The 20,467-nt window shown below is 32.7% G+C and overlaps 1 pseudogene across 2 annotated transcripts; it reads right to left on the bottom strand.

The window, feature by feature from the left end:
* Window positions 1–217: 217 nt before the first annotated feature.
* LOC149569829 (short-chain type dehydrogenase/reductase pseudogene) lies at window positions 218–8,632 on the bottom strand (annotated as a pseudogene). 2 transcript variants are annotated; one of them, XR_016362812.1, is made up of 2 exons: window positions 7,796–8,632; window positions 218–507 (listed from the first exon to the last, which is right to left on the bottom strand). The product of XR_016362812.1 is annotated as a short-chain type dehydrogenase/reductase pseudogene, transcript variant X1 (transcript). The 2 variants fall into 2 exon arrangements; XR_016362813.1 differs by lacking the exon at window positions 218–507 and adding an exon at window positions 5,518–5,810.
* Between the last annotated feature and the right edge of the window lie 11,835 nt (window positions 8,633–20,467).

Below are 20,467 nucleotides of genomic sequence, written 5' to 3' on the forward strand. Positions count from 1 at the left end.
CATGTTATTGCTTTAACAAAATAGAAGATGTCTTAATTTTCAAATCTAGCCTTAAATCATGTCACCTCTTCTTTTGTAAACCAATTCTCTTATAGATAACCTACAATCTGATATTGCACAAGCATTCAATTATATAATCACAACTCAAACTTTATTGAGCTAAAACAAATATTTGATATCAATTGGTATAAAAAAAAGATGTCATTAAAAAATGATCTAATCATAAAACAATCAAAAAAATTGAAAACTCATAATAGTACATTACAAAAGGTTTTTCTTATAGAAACATGAGAAACAAGGTGGTGTAGACTATCATATTATGTATACATTGATGAAAAACTATATCAAGCTCATATAGTATTGCTCACAATCAATGTGTCAAAATTAACACCCGTCTTTGACTTTTGATCTTCAATCAATTCTGTTCTATGTATTTGTTTTTCACCAAAGCAGCTACCCTCTCTTTGAACGGTACCTCTTATGTAGTAAGGTGGTGCCAATTGCAAACTGGGAGAAATATACAAGTTAGATTTCTAGCAAATTAGGTATTAATTTCAAATATGCTAGCTTGTAGTATTTAGTAGAGGTCTATTTTTTTCAAAGGAATGCGCTAGAGGTTACAAAAAATGAATTTGGTTCCATGAACATGTTCAAGATCCCATTACAATAGTCATATTTTAATCTATACATCAACAATACAATAGAATAATAGACAAGATAATAACTAAACATAGCTCTTTACAAACAATTGTTCTAAAATAAGAGCATGAGATTACAATTAAAATAAAATGCCTAGAATCATAAAGAAAACTTGAAAAAAAATAAGTTAAAGAATTATTTATGACTCAAGACTACATAATACCTTGTATACTCTTCAATTTTCACTATATGATTGCATTCACCCATCTAAATTTTCCTTCTCACACCAATATAACTTACATAATTCTTAAATTCTTATGAGTTAAAGTTATAGAATATTAAATTTTGCCATCTCGTATTATTTATGATTCAATTGGGATAGATAAAAAAAGTCCTTGACTTGGATAGTTCAAAATCAATTTTAACTAAATAATTCTAGTATTCTATTCTAATTAATTAATCTTGGTGTACTTATTATTTTGTAATTATGTTTCCTCAATTCCCACCTTAGTAGAGCAACTATTGTTTACAAATTGAATACAAGTAATAAGGGAAACAAGTTGTAAGTTAAAAGGGTAGCTAGAATTAAGTCTTATTGAGACAAGTTGAACAAGTTTTCACTATTTTTTTCATCTCCTTTTATTTGCCTACAATTTTTATTTACAAGAAATGTGACTAGAATTTAAATGTAAAAATAATATTTAGAAGGTTGTGTTACCATCCATGAGGCCACTAGCTCCAAAAATTGATCCACAAAAAGTTAAATAGATACTATTAATAAAAATAAACTAAGTAACAACATAAAGACTTGTCCATGATATTTATTTGTTTTAATAAAAATTCTATATAGTAATGTAAAGAATATGTTACATTTATAAAGAGCTCACTTGGAGTAGGAAATGTATTAAGGATAAATTTCCTCTTTTCTATTGAGATTTATAAAGATAAGTGTCATATCCACTTCTTTGGAAGCAAATTTCTACTTGTGCATATCAATGTTTAGAGATTTTATTATAAAAAAGTAATTTAGTTATATTTGTACTAATAATAAGGATGTAACATGTTGTAGTAAGAAATTTGTAATATGGGCATTCTCATGGTATGCTTGTGGTTGTGGTTATTGTAAGCATGTATATTTGTTGTGATTAAACACCTACAACACTAAATACTTCTTGAAATTAAACATGAACTACACAAGGCATATAGATTTCTATTGATTATGTAGAACAAACAAAAATATAATAGATCTTTTAAGTGTCACAATTTTATTTTATTTATTTTAGATTAAAAGAAATTAGGAGTTTTGAAAGAGTTCAAACATTAGTATTAAAAGACAATATAAAATATAAAATATAAAATACAACTACAAAACTTTCCAACCTACCTATACATAATCAAACTTTATTTTTTACTTTTCTTGCTAACATAGGATGCACAATGAAATACTTTCTTTTAGGTGTTTTACATATTCTTCTTAAAATTAAGCATGGGAAAGAGCAAGGAAGCACTATGACAATTTTCAGTGCAATAAAAAATGAATGTTTCCATGGATTTGGCACAGTTAACCACTACAAACATGTGCTTAGGTGTTCTAAGCATTCCATGATAATATAGCAAGAACCAATAGTATCCACTTTAATGAACAAAGGGAGGCACTTTGTGTACCACAAATGAGCGCAAGGGCAACTGAGACCCTAACAATGATGGAATTCATTATAGTATTGTGCAAATATTCTTGTCACAACTATATATGTGTAATTTATTATAAAATACATCATTCTCAATTTTTACTCTTAGATATTGTTGGCATTCAATACTAGTTTAAACATTGTGGCTTTCTACCTCAAAACACTTCTTGTTGGCCACGTCTTGGGTGTGAGGGAGTTTTGTTCAATCAATTATCAAGACTAGAATACCACCAAACCTTCTAATCCAAGAAGCTACTTGTGTTGGGCATAACTTTGTTTATACCGAATCTAACATAAGCGAATGAAATATACACAAAGCATTGTTGAGCTTGAAGATGTAAGTGAGACCAATATCCAGACCACTTTGTACGACTAGCTATACAATCAAATTTTGCAAAGAAATATTGTTTAATTTTCTGCTCCTAACAATTCGTGCTTGTTCATCATTAAGTTCCAATTGATAGGCACAAGTATCTTGGGTGCAAAAAGCCACTTGCCTGCACAGACCTTTAGCATTCATTTAAGGAACATTATTATGAATCTCAAGAAGAGGGGAGAAGGCAAGTTTCGAATGAAGTTATGTTTAAGGAGTTGGTAGGTGAATCGAAAAGATTCCAATGGAGTAAATCTCAATTCTCTCTGATAGCAAGAACTATCTATAATATTGTAACTCAAGTTTATTAGAATAAAATAGTAATTATATTTCTTCAGTATTCTTAGAAGATTGATAAGAATCTACAATACAGTAGTAAATTGTGAGTCTTTTTATCTAGAAGGTCTTAAATTTGAGTCTACTCAAGCTTAATATATAATAACTAGCACTTGTACCTATAAGAGGTTCAAAGGATAAACCAATAGAGTATTTTATGAATATATCATTGTATGAAATTGCATAGATTAGTAAAGAGAATTTTGTTTAGTAAAATTTTGAATAACAAAATAAACATGTCAAATCCAAATTCTATTTAAGTAATGAGCAATATTTGAAATTGATAATATTAGTATGACGTTTTATTTTATCATTTTAGTATGAGTAACCTTTGCCATTGATTTTTTGAGTTTATATTTTTATTTAATATTTTGAAATAACAAATAATTGTTCCAATTTTGTTAAGGTAACTTATGTATGTAAACAATTCAGAGAAAAAAATGGATATTATAATAAGATATATTAGTACAAGTTACAGAATTAACTATTCTAAAATCTAAAAGATGAGTTATGAAATTGACAGACATAGTAATAAAAATATATGAGGAAAGAGAAATTATCATGTTTCCAATGGTTCTAAATTTGATGCAAAAATTAATCATTTTCAGCACACAAAAATTATGGTTAGAGATGATTTCTCTCTTATCCAATGTCTGTGAAAGTAAAGGAGTAAGAAATTATTAAAGCTATCAAATTTTCTCATTTTAGTATGTGAAATAGACTGAATTATTATATTTTTCATACAGCATTTGAATACGGAATACAGGTGTAGCATTTAAGATTTCAAAACCATTCTTTCACAATATTTAAATCATTTTGCTCAGCTATGACAATCTGTAAGAAGAAAACTGACAATAAAAAGTACACGTGTATGTCTATGCTTTCACATCCTGCAGACTCTTGTAAACATGACATCTTTGTTGTTTCAAAACATGGAGATCAGATTATGTTTGTAGAAGAGACGTGGACAGTAATAATTAATCTGGAAAAAAAAACTGAACTCTAGACTTCTATGAAACAACCATGCACCGAAAGAGAACTCCGAGACTATTATAACCAACATACCATACCGAAATTTTGGAAAAAGAAAACTAGTTTTCGGCCATTTATTCAATTGCGATTCTTTTAAATTCAGTCAAGTCAGCCCTAGTTTAACTGCTATAAAGGCTACGATCACGATCTTTAAAGATACTGATCATATCTTATCAATTCTGCGATCTCATAGATTGGCAAGTGTAGGCACTCTCTCTATGTCCCTCAATTTGGAACAAGGGATTCATGTTGAACAAGAGCATTTCTTTCAAGCTCGCCCTAAGAAAGGTTATCTGTCCAACTTGACTCGTGCAAAGATGCAAAGTTCTAGGAACCCAAATCTTCACCCAACACATTATGCACTACAATCTGCTAAATACCAAAGAATCTGAGATTATCCCCTAGTTATCCGACATCCCAAGCCTTAGCCCAAGTAATCTTCTGAGAGTTCCTCTACCACAAAATGTCGGATAGCTTGATTATAGTGAGCAGCTAAATGTTCGCAAACCTATCACAAAGAGACAGCCCAAATGGAAGGCCTTGCATTATTACATCACAGCCAAATCCTAGGCCACTTTCTTCCCCTGTTTCATGTTATTCCCCTACTCTAGATCATGAAACAAAGGAGGGCAAGCTTGTGCCAAATAAGGGCCCTTGTTGGGTTTAAATGTTCAATATCACAGCTGAATGTTGACGACATTGATCTTGACTCCCATCTTAAATGAATTCTATTTAGGGATCTGACTGGTTCCAGAAAGAAGTACTCGTGAGATCTTTGACAAAGATTTATTTTCTATTAATGAGTTCTATTTAATTCTGAGGTTAAACAAATTGCAGGTTTCGTTTGGCCAAAAAGTCATTTTAAATTTTCACGTAGTGATTTGTGATTCAGTCGAGATCTTGGAACTTTATTTTGCCTGGATGGCAGTCAAACACTCGCTTATGTATGTGACCCCACTACCTGTTGTTTATGAGTCTTATTTGATATTAATAACTACTCTCTATATTGTTATAATACTGATGCCTCGAATGAAAGATCTCTTATTCGGCATTGAACTAGGAGTCTTTCCCCACTACCTCTTGGATCATATGTGAGGACTTTAATATGTTAACAATAGTAGATTTCCACAATCTATTTGTAAAATAAGTTGTTTTTTGGATTCGATTGTGTGTATTTTTTTATCATCAATGTTTTGGATCACACTACATGATATATCATCAAGATAAGAAAGTGCAGGATAGTAAAGATGACTTTAATATAATTGAGTTGATATTTGGTAGAATCACAAATGCAGCTACTTGTCTTGGCATTAAAATAATATTTCTCCATGCTAATGGTGGTTACCTTGATTGTCTGTGCGATATATGGACTAATTTGTGACCACAGGTACTGTAAGAACTCTTAAGCTTTAAGGACACATTGTCTAGCCAACCTAATTGTTTTCAGTATTGATGGAGCCTCGGCAAATATCATTTCATTTGTTTTAAATGTATATTGTATTACATCGTAGTTTTATTAATATAAAAATACAGTGAAGTTGGCTTAAATCTTCGGATCGCTCTTTGATGATCCTGATTTTGATTTTAAAGTTCGGAATCAATTCAATGCACCTGGCTTGCTAATGGCTTGGTACATCCGAGAAGATAGTCTCAACCCAGATCATCCCTTCGAACCTCAATTTGATTGTAAGTGAAACCAAAATACTGTAGGTTGAACGCTGACCTAGATTGCAAGGATATCCCTAACACAACCAAAAATATATATATATAAAACTAATCATTATAAAAAAATTAAAACAACTACTGCAAGAAGGCCCTTCTTTTTATTGCTAATTAAATTGCACTCAAAAATATTTATTTTGTATTTATCGTCTTTTCATCTTTCTTATTCTAATATCATCATAATTAAATAAAATTTAATGTAATATAAAATGATAGAAAAAATACATTGCTATGCACTGCAAATAAACAAACAACACTGTCATATTCAAATTAGTTTTCAAATATTCAATACCAACTTATAAAAGCATTATCTCAATCGTATAAATAACGGTCAGATACTCGCTAATGGCTAAAAATTATTCAAACTGCAAATTAGTATACTAACAAAACAAATATAATTACAAACAAATTATATAATATAATACATGAAACGTCATATATCAAATTGATAGCTCACTAAGTCATAGCTAAATAAATTAACAATTACATTTATATTTGTATACCGGGTTATGCTACAATAGAATGGGTGACAGGCTTTGAACATGAACTGTGTTTACAAGAACAATTGAAAACAGGGAAAAGAATAATACCCAAAAATATTTAGCGCTGAAAGCTATTTATAAAAAATAGTAATAAACCTAAATTTTGAAAGAATGGGTGACAAGCTTTGAACATGAACTGTGCTTACAAGAACCATTGAAAACAGGGGAAAGCATAATACCCAAAAATATTTAGCGCTGAAGACTATTTATAAAAAATAGTAATAAACCTAAATTTTGAAAGAATGGGTGACAAGCTTTGAACATGAATTGTGCTTACAAGAACCATTGAAAATGGGGGAAAGCATAATACCCAAAAATATTTAGCGCTGAAGACTATTTATAAAAAACAGTAATAAACCTAAATTTTGAAAGAATGGGTGACGAGCTTTGAACATGAACTGTACTTACAAGAACCATTAAAAACAGGGGAAAGCATAATACCCAAAAATATTTAGCCCTGAGAAGGACTATTCATAAAAATAAATAGTAATAAACCTAAATTTTGAAGCCCGATTTCATTTGCAAAGCAAAATAACCCGCATATAACAAAACAATGAATTTACAATCTAATTTAGTACATCTGAAACTAGAGTTTAGGCACATATCAGATCAGCAGGCTTTGGCCTACTCATAGCTAAACCAATGCTTTACAACAATTACCTTCAACTTGTATGCTGGGTCACGCTACAAAAGAGTGGGTGACAGACTTTACACGTGAACTTTTGCTTACACAACAAGTATAAAACCAACAGGGGAAAGTATAAAACCAACATTATGTAGGCCTTAGAAGGCAATTTGTAAATTTTTTGAAGCCAGATGTCATATGCAATGCAGAAAGCGCCTGCCAATGGCCGAGCAATGAATTTATAGCCTAATTTATATTGATTAAGATTTTGGTTACCACACCGGATCAGCAGACTTTAGGCAACTCATGGCTAAGCCAATGCCTTAAAATAATGTTCTCTTTATTTTCTCTCAGTATTAGGCACCTCGCTAGTGGATGGCTTCAAGACTATTTCAGAATATAATCTGAAGGGCTTTGAGTAAAATTAGTTCATCTTGTATACACGCTATAAAGGAGTGGGTGATACATTTTAAACGTGGACTTTTGCTTACAACAACCACCAAAAACAGGGGAAAGTATAAAACCAACAATATTTAGGCCTTCGAAGGCAATTTATAAACAAATTGAAGCCAGATATCATTTGCAAAGCAGAAAGCGCCTACATATGGCCGAACAATGAATTCATAATCTAATTTAGAACATCTCAAAATATATATATATTAAGATTTTGGCTATCACACCAGATCAGCAGACTTTATCCCACTCATGGCTAAGCCAATGCCTATAGACAATGTTCTTTTTCTTTTCTCTATCAGTATCAAGCACCTCGCTAGTGGATGGCTTCAGACTATTTCGGAATATAATCTGACCAAGGGTTTAGTAAAACAACTTAACTTACCTGATGCCTTATCATGGACTGCCACCATTGACACGAATAACCTGAGCATTCACCCACTCTCCTTCGTCACTGGACAGGAATGCAACGACGGGTGCCACGTCACTGACCTGACCCAGGCGCTCAAAGGGAACCTCCTTAGCAATGCGTTCAACCAGATCGTCGCTCTTTCCTGCAAAGAACATTTCCGTTGACACTGCCCCGGGAGCCACACAATTTGCAGTAATCTTAGTGCCCCTCAATTCCTTGGCCAATATTTTGGTCATCGTCTCAACGGCAGCCTTACTGGCCGCATATGCTCCATATCCAACCCTCAGTGTCCCAACCACAGAAGTGCTCAGATTGATTATGCGACCACCACCGCCTTTGATCAGCCTATTGGCAGCTTCCCTTGAGCAAAGGAAGGCTCCTTTACAGTTGACATTGAAGGTCGAATCCCACGCTTCTTCGGGGGTTTCCGCCAGAGGAGGGTATTTGGGGTCGAGAATGGCCGCGCAGTTAACCAAAATGTGCACGGCGCCGAATGTTTCCTCAGCCACATCAAAGAGTTTGGTAACTTCGATCGCCTTGGAAACATCAGCCTTGCAGGTCACGGCTCTTCCTGTATCATGGCCCTCATTAATTTTTAGGGCCACTTCCTCTGCTTTCTCTGCATTTGTAGCATAGTTGATCACCACTTTTGCTCCCTTGCGAGCCAGGTGAAGCGCGATTTCTCTGCCAATCCCACGCGACGCGCCAGTCACGATGGCAACTCGATCTTTCAAACTGCTCCGATCAGCCATTTGGGGCAATTTGAGAACTAGGGCACTCTCCGTGTTCTAATATTTTATTATTTATTTAAATTGTCACGTAAATATAGAAAGTCGAAACAATGATGAGGAAATCTTGGCCACTCCTTTTCCTAGTATTAACTTTCAGGTTTAGGGGTACGTTAAATATGTAGGTATGCTTTCGGAGGCACTTGCATTTTACCAATGAGAAATGAAAAAAAAAAAACATTGTTTGAGTTGGAACTTTTGTTAATAATTTTAGCTGGTTCATGAAATGTGTCTATAGGGAGTTAATAGCTAGTAATTATATCTTAAAGTGCAATAGGACTTTTTAACAATATTGTTGGTTAATCTCTTTGATACAATGAAAACCTTAGTTTCCAACAATCAATACTTATATTCAATGTTGTTTAGTTATGGTCATATGAGAAGTTCATATATATTATTTACTATTTAAGCTAAATAGCATACTAATATTTATGGTGAGGGAAATGATGTGTAAACCAAAAAAGTTCAATATTCAAAAAACATTATCCAATCTTGCAACCAATGTCGGTTCCTTACAAATGCACAAAACAAACTTCTAGGCAGGTATACACAAATAACAATGAGGAGGAAAAAGTTGAAGGTGCGATGGCAAATAATTAAACTGACATCTTGCGATGGTACAAGGCTATATGTCTATCCAAGAAGTGCACAGATTGATAAGACCCACAATGATATTTTAAGCTATATTATCCACTCATAATATTTATTAAAAAAGAAAAAAGAAAGAAGATGTAAGGATGAGATGTTTACAAACGTCTTACACCCTTTATTGACGAATTTGAACTATTGATGTGATTTTGTGGTCAGAAAACTTCAGAAAGGGAATGTGAAACGCCTCCAATGTAATAAAATAAAAATTTATTTTTTGTATTGCATATTAAGAAGATAACATCGAGAATGTTCAATGTATTTGTCTACCCAGTATTAATAATCCAAAATAATAACCCCCGCTCTTAATACAAAGAACTAGCCTTACTCATTGTCCATAAGGAGTTTTATATCGAACATTATATACTCAAAATATAAAGTAAGAGGACTTATTTCTCGTTGCTAGAATTGGATGTAGTAAAGTGCACTAAAGAGGGCATGAACAGATTGTTTGGAACCTCTTTATCTAGATCCAGGTGCCTCCAATTTCCTTCATTTTTGAGCTTCTCCACAAGCTGGGTAAGCAAGATGTTGAACTCATCAATCTCCTTCATAGTGATATAGCATGAGCTATCTTTGATTTCTCCATAGTGTCGTTGCCCTCTCACAAAATCTATAGGAATTTGGACTCTTTAAGCTTAAGGACAACAGTTACCTGCAATACAACATCAGAGTATATGAGCCTCTCTAGAGAATCAATAAGGTGCCTAAATTTTCCCTGAAATATATCATTAGTCCTATATTTCAAATAATCTAAAGCAAGATACTAAAAAGTATAGACCCAAAAACATTGCACCATTTGTTGCTGGTAAGAATTTTACCAAAAAATTTAGCATCTCCATAGGTTAAAGATTCCAAATGGAGCCAACTGGTAAGGATCGAGATTTACTAGTCACTCCTTTTCCAGATGTAATCTTATTAGACCACTATCCCATTTATTTTTCCATTTCTTGGCACAAAGTTATCCCGCGTTGCTAGGACGTAGTTTTTCCTCAATATGTCAGTGTTGACGCATGCTCCCACTATTGCTCATATCCTATGTGTCTAGAATTTGGAGCCACGTTCGCATTCTCAAATAGGTTGGATTTAGTGGTGGAATGATGATGTTACCAGAACTTCTAGATTTCTATGCATTTATGGGCGACAATTGGTGGTTTTCAGACGATAGTCTTATGAATCCACTACCACGACTCTCAAGAAAGCTTCTGGAGCTCTCACCCTTAACCCTTTTGATGTTGATTTACAAATTCAACTTGCCAAGCTTTGTCATTACAAATAGGTTGCAGATAATTATGTTGCTCAAGGGGCCCAAATCAAAGCTCATCTCTATTGGTTGGAGGTTGGTGATAAGGCTTTTAAAGAATTCTTCCAGGCTCTTAGAGCCAGGGATAACTTTAAGAAACCCCTCCCGAAAAAAAAGAGCCTAAAATGCTGGTGAATCCAACATCTTGGGGGCAGGAAAATTTTAATATCAAGGGGGATTTTTTTGTTCCATATAGGGAAATAAAATATTATATGTTGGCGATTTTTTTCTTTCCCTAGCAAAAATCATTTTAAATGTGGCAAATCAATATTTTTTTTCACTGACGGATATATAAATGATGGCTATTTCTTCCCTTGCCAAAAATGAATTAATAATGTCAGAGGCGAATTACTTGTTTTGTAGGAAAATGAATAATAATGGTCTTGGCTAATCTTCAGTGGTAAACTGAAAAATTATTTAATCTGAAAGCAAAATTTGCACATGTATTGGTTAGTGACTGTACTGACTACTGAGTAGTCACTTTCAAGTTTCAACTTGTGTACTATCTTAGGTGTGTTATTAATAATGTCCTAACATTGTTAAGTCAGTATCACAATTACCAAGTTGACTATTGTCACTTTTTTTACGTTAATAGTAAATACAATAGTTTTATTGATCGTTGATTAGTTAGAGATCAACAATAGTAGATGCATCTCAGGGCCACTCGCTTGAAAAGACTTGGAGTCACACGTAATTTTCAAGAATGGAGACATGTGGAAAAGTTTGCATAGAAATCATTAATCCTGTTAGGCACTATTGACTCTGACATTAATGTCAGCACATTTCGGTGTTTCACACACTTGAAAATTAATAAGAATACAAAAAAATAAGATATGGAAGATCGCGAACGCCAAAGAATTAGATGCAACTGCAGTCTGTCATTAAATAGGCTCTTCAATTCCTCTTTCAATATCATTTCTCATATTCTAATTTCTTCAATTTGAATTTGGTTTGTAGTTGCACTTTGCAAAGTTTTCAGTTTCTTGAATCATAGTCATGGATACGCCAATTCGCCTAAAATGCACTAATATGGCTCTGCAAAAGCCCTTTCTGGGAAAAATTCCTGATGATGTCCTTGCCATAGTTTGCAAGGTAGATGGCCGAAGTCCTTCTATCCGCCATGCTATATGCATGGTACTTGGCCATGAATTCTTGAGAAATGATAAGAGGTACCGTGTGTCCATGGATATTACCTCCCGCTTCCTCGCATCTCTTCTCGACCTTGGAGGCAAGCAAATAGACATGCTGATGCTTCTACGTAATATTTTTAAGGAAACATTTTTAGAAGATGATGTCAAAATTATTATATTGGCCAAGCAGGTACCGAGGCCAGGTATTGGCATCCCTTTTGCAGATGTAGTAGACAAGTGCTAGGAGGAAGGCATAGGGTGCATTATACATAAGCATTCTTTCTTGCTCGGCATGAACGAATGGCAACTGACTTGCCATCAGAAGTGGGCGCGGCTTAAAAGGGATTTTCTGCGAAAATTGTTGTTGTTCGACGATGATGTCAGTGAAACAGACTTCACATGGCTGGACGAGTTTAGTGACATCATCTTCTCCAATAGATTCCTCGTGGATGAAATTGAAGACCTTTATGATTAAAGGCTTCAATCCCTTGACCCCTCAGCCTGCTCATGCTTCCAACCTCCCTAGTTCCCTGGTTCCCTGTTCAATGTTCCATGTTCCCTTGGCCCTTTAGGGCAAAAAAATGTTTTGATTAGAGCAAAAGTTTGCCAAAAAAATGTTTTCGAGATATCTATATTTTTTTTTGGATTGGGCCTTGCTCTTTTTTGTAAATTACAAAATAGTAAAACCAGGTTGATTAGTGATTTAATCAGCTATTTTGAATATGTAAGCTATGAATCAGTATTATGTACATTATACAATCTAAAATATTATCAATGAAAACAATAGTTTTTGGATTCTCAGATTGTTTTTCTTCTTAGTTTACGACTTTGTAAGTTTGTTTTTGGCATCTTGTTTCTCAAATTATGCATTGTTGAAATGTTACTGTTAGTCTACGACTTAGTTAAAAATAGTGAATTGTTAATAATTAACTATTTTCCTTTAATCTGATTGGTTAAAAGCTAACAAATGGAGCTTCAAGGAAAACTAAAGATTAATAGATTATAACCTTAACAAAGTTAAATATAATTTTGATAATTTATGTGTCAAATTTTTATTTCATACCTATCTTGTCACCTATTCCTAACTTTTTTTTCATTATGAAATCTTTTAAATGATGAAGAATAGTTTATAAACAATTATCACAATTTTCAATATATGTTAAATTTTAATAATTTATAGATATTATAACTATATTATATTTTTATTTTGAAACTAAATAATAAATATGAATAAAAATAGAGCATTTGCAATTATATTTTTAAATTGTAATTATAACCATATCATATACATTTAATATAATTATTTATACTATAATATAATATAATATAATTACAACCATATGATATAATCATAACCATATAATATAATATAATTATATTCATAACGATATGATATAATAATAATCATAACCATAGAATATAATATAATATAATTATAATTTATAACCATATAATATTTATATAATATAATAATAATAATGACCATCTCAATCTAATAGATCAATGGCCCAAGATGAATTTTAGGCCGATTTTGGGCCGATTTGGAGAATATTTTTCCATCTACGCAGATTCATCCGGAATCATGACACGTATCACGATTCCAGATGAATCTGCGCAAATGGGAAAAGATTCTCCAAATTGGCCCGAAATTCATCCCGGGCCGTCGATCTATCAAATTGAGATGGTCATTATATATTTTATTAAATTTATTATTATTATTATATTATATTATATTACATGGTTATATTTATATTTTATTATATGGTTATGATTATATCATATGGCTATAATTATATTATATTATATTATATGTTCTATTATATAATAAATAATTATAAATAAAAATAATATTATTTTTATAATAATAATAAATCTTAAATGATTACATAATATAAGTAATATTATTTTTAATTGAATGCCAAAAAATATATTATAATTTATAAAAAAATACATTATTAAAATATAAAATATAAACCAATGCACTTACATTTAAAAAAAATTAAAATATTTAACAACAATGATAATTTAATAATTTAATTAAAAATAATAAAACATATGATATAATTATTTATACTATAATATAATTACAACCATATGATATAATCACAACTATATAATATAATATAATTATAACCATATAATATTTATATAATATAATAATAATAATAATAATGACCATCAAGTCATCGATGGCTCGAGATGAATTTCAGGCTGATTTGGGGAATCTTTTCCCATCTGCCCAGATTCATTCGAAATCATGACACGTGTCACGATTCTGAATGAATCTGGGTAGATGGGAAAAGATTCCCCAAATCGGCCTGAAATTCATCCCGAGCCGTCAATCTATCAAATTGAGATGGTCATTATTATTATTATTTATATAATATTATTTATATTAAATAATATAATATAAATAATATTAAATAATATAATATTATTTATATTAAATAATATAATATAAATAATATTAAATAATATAATATAATAATAATAATAAATTTAATAACCATTTGATAGTCTATAGATCGACGACCTGAGATGAATTTTGGGCCAATTTGGGGAATACTTTCCCATCTACCAAGATTCATCTGAAATCGTGACATGTGTAACTTATGTACATCACTACATTATTTAATACTGAGTCTTGACAATTTATTACGGCTAGATGTACATTGTACATAAAAGTTAAAACCATTAATTATTTATTACTTTCGTTTTAACTATTAAACTTCAAGTATTACCTTTTTAGAGTATGAAGTTGAGAATTTTGGAACTGTAAGACGAGAGCCTGATACGATAGCCATAGGGTTTTCAAATTTTAAATTTTCAAAGACTGGTAGAATTTCATTTTGTGTTCTGATTTCTGAAAACTGAAAGTGTGAAACTTGGGTATCAGACGACAACACCAATTATCCAATCTCAATTCCAGGTATTTAATTTTTTTCAAAAAAAATTCATGGCAATTTGCAGCAATAGAAATCTTGATTTTAATTGTCTTAGGTTTACACTTTACAATTATTTTGAATAGGGCCTAAAGTCTAATAACCAGTAGCAGCCAGGCATGGGTAAAACAAAGTCAAAAACCTCCCAAATGAGTGCACCCATAAAGGAAAAGAACACCATTATAGAACTCAGACAAGTGCTACAAACCCTAGGTTTCATCGATGAATGTCATGATATTTTTTATCCTATTATCCATGTAAATTCTAGAATCATGGCAATTAGACATTCATTGTTTAGTAAGTGGAAAGATCCCCAGAAGGGGAGAATTTATCACAAATATAACAATAGTATTGGTGCATATACAAATAAACTAGCTGCTCTGGTTACTGGATTAGCAAACCTCGTAGTACCCGAAGTATTCCCTTGCCCTGAAATTGTAATGCTATGTGCTCAGAATTATGATGAAAATAGAAAGGCAATCGTAAACCAAAACACTCAGGAGGAAATTTTATCAATAACTGAGAGTGAATTTTTCACTTTGTTAGACCTAGGGTTAGGGTTTAGAATAGAAAGCTCTAAGGAGCGCATTGACTTGGATAAACTAGCTCAGGCTTATGACAAGCTGGAAAGAAGTTTTCAAGATTCATATATTAAGGGTTTAATACCCTCAGAGTCCACTACTAGTGTTACACTAGACAAAGACCATAAGCCTCCTTCTCAGTATGATATTTTTGTGCCATGGGTTCATAATATTATTTCTTTGTTATCATTTTGCCTAGGATTGGACAATAACAAGGAAGTGGGGGCCCATGTTCTTGAAATGATTTATAATATCCATTATCGAGGTCAGTCAGTTGACAATGAAGCAGTAAGATATGATTTTGTTTGGTACATTGTTGAATCTATGCAACAACAATTACTAATGATTAAACAAAGTACAACTACAGGCAAGATGAAGACATTTAGGTTCACAATTTACTTGTGCTACCTTCTTTTAGCAAAACATTGCCCAATATTTGAGACAGAGAACAACAAGCTTGATATTGAGGTCTATAAGTTTGATGAGAAAACCTAGAAGAAATTAGAGACACCAAGTCCAGTATATGAGTGGACACATAAGATGAGGATGACTGCTAAAAATAAAAACTACAACCATTTTGTAGACTTCTTTTTGGAACCTATTTACCAAAAAATCACAAGCACTACAATGCCTAGATTGCCTATGTCTTGTAAAAATTGCATTCAACTAGGAAGTTGGATTCAATTAGCTGACTAGTTCTTCATGGAAGAGTACATTGTCTTAAGGTTTTACAGTTCGGCGGTTGAACCCTGCAAACTTCTAATGAATATTACAAAAAGGGTTTTTGCACTGGAATATGTAAGGCAGATGGAGAGCGTAGATGAACTTTTTAGTGGACAACAAAAGAAAACAATATTTCCTTCCTTGTCTTTCGCAATTAGAGGTCTCACATTTGAGAGAAAGGCTTTCAAAGTGGCAAATGAATTGGTAACTTTTTTTGGTGTTCATTTTGTTAGTCACTGGAATTATGATCCACTGAACATACTAAAAACAAGACTTATTGCCAATGGGAACTCTGCGAGCAAATATCAACACTAAAAGATGCCATTGATAGAAAAGTTAAAAAACAAGGATTCGTGGGATGAGGTTAAGAAAGAGATGGAGAAACATGCAGTAGATAATAATATTTCAATGCAACAACTATCATCCCAAATTACAACATTGCACATATCAAAGACACACAAATCAGGGCCTCTAACATACTTAAATTTCTATGAGAAAGCATCTGAACCTTCTAAGAAATCTATGCCGAAAGCAATTAAAGAGGCATGCATATCTGAAATGTGGTGTCAAACCAAGATAACTAAGTTTTGAAAAATGAGGCAAAATTTGGGTGAACCAAAAACATCAACAGATTTTGAGGAAATTGATGAGGATGACCTTTTTAGCACTTATTGGGATAAAGAGCATCCAACTGTACTATATCAACTTGGCAGTTGCAGTGACAGTGATATTGATATTCAAAGATAGAAGAACCTCCAGTCTAATGCTGACATTCAAGGTATTGAGGATTCCGAATCAACCAGGGGCAGAGATATTATTAAACTTCAAATGAGTGATTCTACTAAAAAAATGTATGGTAAAGGAGCAACTATGATACAAAAAATGGGTTATGCAGGTATAGGGTCCATTGGTGCAAGTGGTGATGGGATTTGGAATCCAGTTCCAATACTAGACCCACCCAAAAGAGGAAGTAAACCAATCATTCGAAGCTCCGAGATTGAAGATGATTCATCTAAAAAGGGCAAAAAAAATTATACTTCTACTTCTGAAGGTCATCCCAACACATTATTTGTTAAATCTTCAAATCTAGTTGTAGTTGATCCCACTGGCACTGGCACTAGCATGGATGAACCTTGTGCAAAACAGAAAAAACTTATGACATTTACACCGCAAGAAATGTTAGCGATTACTTCAGCAATGTATGCACTAGTGGCTTCTGTACAAAACCCTGAAAACAGTCCTAAAATGCCAGGATTTGGAATGGGCCATCTTCGATATGTTGGCAATCCTCAAAATACAATTGTAGGTGGAGTAAGTTTAGTTGGACATGGAGGAGCATCATCATTCAACAATACAGTTGATAATTCACCTTTGAAACACTCAATTATGTTAGAAAACCCAAATTTTAGTTTGAACGAGTTTACATCAAAGTTTGAACAAACAAGCGAAAGAAATAGGCAAATTATGAAGACTTTGAAAAGTGATGCAATTGTTGAATGTCAGGGATCTACTAACAGGATATTTTCAACATATGATCCAAACAATGAAATGATGAACTTCATGGCTGTTATGCCCCTAGGTAGAGATAATAATCCACCACAAAATGTAATAAATCGTAATGATATACAAGTTACCAGTCTTCAAATGGATTTGTCAAAAGTGAAAAATATTGACAAAATCAATATATCAAAAGAGAGAAACAAAATGGTCTACTCTACACTTCTGAAAGTGGAGAGGGAAAAAAAAGGCTTACAAAGCAAATAGAAAAGTTACAGGCAGACCTTGATAATATGAAGGTGAAGGAGAAAGCAACAGACAATAGGTTCAAAGAATTGCAAAATAGGATAAAGAAATCTTCTCCTACAGAGGCAATTGACCAGCAAGAAAAGATGAATGAACAAGTGCAACATTTGACTAAAGAATTGGATGAGTGCCAAAAAAGACTTAAGAATGAACAAGTGTCTATTGCACAATTGTTCAAGTCTATAGAGAGTAGTGCACATTTCATCAATCAATTGAAAACTAAGCTGGAATCTGCTGCCAAGGAAAATAAAATTTTGAAGGATGAATGGGAAAAGGAAAAGAAAAAAGTGGATTCTAGGGCAAGTATGATTTTTAATTTGCAAAAGGAATTGGGAAATTAGAAGAAAAAAGAGGATTCTAGTGTAGACACAATCCACAATTTGAATAAGCAGTTGGAGAATATGAAACAAAAAGAGTTGTCAACTGCAAAAACTATCAGTGATTTGAAGGAGGAATTGGAGAATGCAAAGAAAAGGGAGTCTAGTGTTACTGCAAGCACTAACACAATCCACAAATTGAGGAGGGAATTGGAGAATGCAAAGAAAAAAGAGGAGTCAGCTGCAAAGCAAAACCTCCATTTGAGAAAGGAATTAGAGAACATGAAGAAAGAGGATTCTACTCAAAGTCTCCATGATTTGAAGAAGGAATTGGACAGTGTGAAGAAAAAGGAGGAGTCCACTTCAAAGACAATCCATGATTTGAAAATGAAACTCGAGGAAAAGAAGAAAAAAGAGGTAACTACTGCAAATAAAATTCAAGATTTGAAGAAGAAATTGGAGGATGAGAGGAAGAGAACAACTAACTGGCAAAGGCAACTAGAGGAAATGCAGAAAAAGAGTGAAAAAGAGATGTCTGAAATGAAGAAAAAGGTGGAGAATGTAATGGCAGAAAATAGAACGACTTCTTCCGAAGACCATCATGTGACAGATATTATAATAAACACAGTTAAGCTTATCAAACAAGAAATTTGGGACAAAATAATGACGATCAATGATGGTTTGGTTGAATGGCTTGATTTAAATAGCAATGTTAGAGTTGTCTTTGAAAATGTAAAAATTGATTTTCAGGCTAAAAGACAAATCTTCACCAGTTCCTTAAAAGATCTTTCTGACCAAGTTCTCAATAAACTAAAGAGATCCAATGACAGGGATTTGGCAAACCATGGAATAAACAACCACTTGGATGCTTGTGTAATGGCCATTAATGTCTCTCAACATTGTGAAAAAGTAATGTGAATTGGTGAATCGCTCAATTCTGCTTACAAAGAGTTGATGAAGATGAATAACACCATAGTGAACTTGCTAAATGTTGGATTACCAAATCTAGCTAACTTAGAAGGCACATTCATTGGAAATGAAAATTACATGCTAAAGTTGTAGGGTAGGATGAATTCTGATTTAGGGAAATTGCCTGAGGAATTCACTCCAGAGGGAATTGCAAGTTGCATCAAACCACTATCAACAATGAGTGATGTTATAGATAGATTCCTCATATTATATGATTCTATCTCTCAAAAGTATTTTTTGTTGATGAGACTACAGCTAATTAGCTACAACCTCAAAAAAATGGGGCTTCCAAATGATGCAGAATGGAGCGCCCTAAAGAAATTCAGTGAAGCTGGGTCATCTTCTCAAATTGTTACTGTTGCTATCAGTGGAGTCATAACTAATAGCACTAAGTAGTAACACTACAACAACTTAGTAAGTGATAGAACTATAATTTTTTTGTTACTTGTTGCTCTTTAATTTCAAATTTTGGATTTAATTTCAACTTTGTTTAATGTTAATTGTTACAGGAATCAAGAGCCAACATATCAAAATAGTTGGGTAGCTAGGCACTAGCATACTATGGCATATCAGGAATCAAGAGCCAACATATCTGATCATATATACAATTACAAACTGACCTACAACTATTGTTGCTCCCTTGTATCCGCAAAAGGGAATTCACGGTCATTGCAATTTGACATTGAGTCATTTGCAAAGGGTTGTAATTGTTTGTAATTGGCAATCATTAAATGTATTATGTTACAGGCTAATTTGTAATTATAAAGTATAATACACTTTTTTTTTTAAATGGAGCTTATTCTGTTAAATGCATTATGTTACAATTTCTTAAAGAAACTAGAATCAATGAAAATCTCAAGATGTTTAAAAAATGCAATCAATGAAAATCTCCACATGTAAGTACTAAGTTTGTACCATCAACATGTTCAAAAATAAATAACTAAAATTAAGCATCTATAAAGGGACAGTGAATGAAGGCTATAAATTAACTTCTACAAACATGTTACATAATTAATTAGTAGGTAGAGTCTTAGATCAAAGCTACTAGCCTACTACTTGACTCACGCAGAAGGTTGAGAAGTTGCTATAGTTATCATTCTGCCTGGACCAGCTCAGCATCACTATCATCAAAATCCTCCTCATTTATTGCATATAAAATTTCATTGTTTGTTGTGTTTTCTTTAGATTCACTGTCAGCGTCAGACTCACTATGCATGCCAAATTCAACATCATCTTCATTGCTTTGACTTTCAATATCATGATATGAACCACTACCACAGCCACTACCACTACCACCACCACTGCCACTTCTACTGCCACTTGTGTTTGAAATGTTGGCAATCCCTCTTCTTTGACATTGCTTTCTCCAAATGCTGACATCCCTATCATAAAGGAAACTTTCTACCTCATACCTAGAATTATAGAGCCTCAGACAATTATC

The sequence above is a fragment of the Cupressus sempervirens genome, chromosome 3 (assembly GCF_028749045.1).
Source record: "Cupressus sempervirens isolate cs-2001-9-10 chromosome 3, ASM2874904v1, whole genome shotgun sequence".
In the NCBI taxonomy this organism is placed as follows: Eukaryota; Viridiplantae; Streptophyta; class Pinopsida; order Cupressales; family Cupressaceae; genus Cupressus; species Cupressus sempervirens.